The sequence below is a fragment of the Marmota marmota genome, unplaced genomic scaffold, assembly GCF_001458135.2.
Source record: "Marmota marmota marmota unplaced genomic scaffold, marMar, whole genome shotgun sequence".
Lineage (NCBI taxonomy): Eukaryota > Metazoa > Chordata > Mammalia > Rodentia > Sciuridae > Marmota > Marmota marmota.
In genome coordinates this window covers 9,983,772-9,985,203 of record NW_025999991.1, presented here as the reverse complement: position 1 = coordinate 9,985,203, position 1,432 = coordinate 9,983,772, and the positions used below count along the sequence as shown (strand labels likewise).

Here is a 1,432-nt window from a genome sequence, read left to right as displayed (position 1 = left end):
TCTTTGAGGCTTGCCCATGAGAGGATTGATTGAAAGGTGCATTATTCCCAGTTAACAGCTGTAGAGACCGAGCTGCTGCTGAGCCAGGATGGTGGCACCACAATGAAAGCAGGTGGGCTCCGTTGTGACAGCCCCCGCGAGGGTGGAAGGACAGTGCTGGGGACCCGTGCACGCCATCAGCAGGCGCTGACTCCTGGTTAGCACATCACAGAGCTTCCTAACCTGGACACAGAAGCCTGGTTTATTCCCCATTCAAATTGGAAATTGTGGTTGATACTTCAGGTGCTGACTCTTTCCTACAGTGCCTTAGATAAATGGGCTGCTCAGGCCCAAAGGAACATTGTTTCTCGTGATCATTGTTTCTCATGTGATCCCCTTAGTTTGGGGATTAGATCCAAGTTTTAAACTTCATGCATTTTTCTTCTTCCCCTTCCCCTTCCCCTTCCTCCTCCTCCTCATCCCCCTCCTTCTCCTCCCCCTCTTCCTCTTCCTCCTCCTCCTCTTCCCTCTTCCTCCTCCTCCTCCTCCTCTTCCCTCTTCCTCCTCCTCCTCCTCCCCTTCCCTCTTCCTCCTCCTCCTCCTCNTCCTCCTCCTCCTCCTCCATGATGCAGCATGCCAGCCCTTTGTGCATAGGTGCAGCGGCAAATCTTGGGCAGAGTGGAGGGTCAGCACCAGAGTTCTGCGTTTTCCTCAGAGGCAGTGAATGATCGAAACCTTAGCCCTTTTGCAGATGTGCACACATTTTAACAAACCAAAGCTTCTCAGCCGTCAGTCTGTTGATAGAGCTTCTTTCATTACTGAGAATTAATAGGAATTTTACAACATTTATAAATTGAGAGGAGTTTGGAGAAGTAAATACTGAGAATTTTTTTTTTCTAAAAAGTAAGGAACACTGATCAAATTTGTGTGCTTCCTTGTGCAGGGGCCACGCTAACCTGCTCTGTATCGCTCCAGTTTTAGTACATGTGCTGCTGAAGTTTGCTACGTAAAACTTAAAAGGGCCTCATGTACCCTTGTCTGCTGACTCCATGAGAAAGTTCACTCTGCAGTCAGCCTGTGAGCTCTGGTCCAAGGAAGGGACAACTCCATGAGCGTTCACCAGGCTCCCTGTACATGTGTCCCCATCCAGAGAGCAGAAGGGAGAAGGGCTCGGTGCACTGGCCTATGGTGCTATTTCAGAATTTCTATACAAACGCTCTTATTTAAGACCTCACTGGGATGAGGAGCAGAAATCAGGCACTTAAAATCCCACTGACTGCTTATGACAGGAGTTGTATCTGGACATTGGGAGTGTGTGTATGCTTCTCCTCCCTAAGGAATGCTGCAAATTTCCTGCTATTTTTAGGACATGAGCCTGGAAAGATCTCTCCCTGCTTTCACGTGTGTTGCTTAGATATTTGCTTTAATTTCCTGGGCATATCTCAGACAATCG

At 48.5% G+C, this 1,432-nt stretch overlaps 1 non-coding gene across 1 annotated transcript; it reads right to left on the bottom strand.

The window, feature by feature from the left end:
• Positions 1–878: 878 nt before the first annotated feature.
• On the bottom strand, positions 879–985 carry LOC125617869. The gene has a single exon (XR_007348990.1). It is a non-coding gene; the product is annotated as a U6 spliceosomal RNA (small nuclear RNA).
• Between the last annotated feature and the right edge of the window lie 447 nt (positions 986–1,432).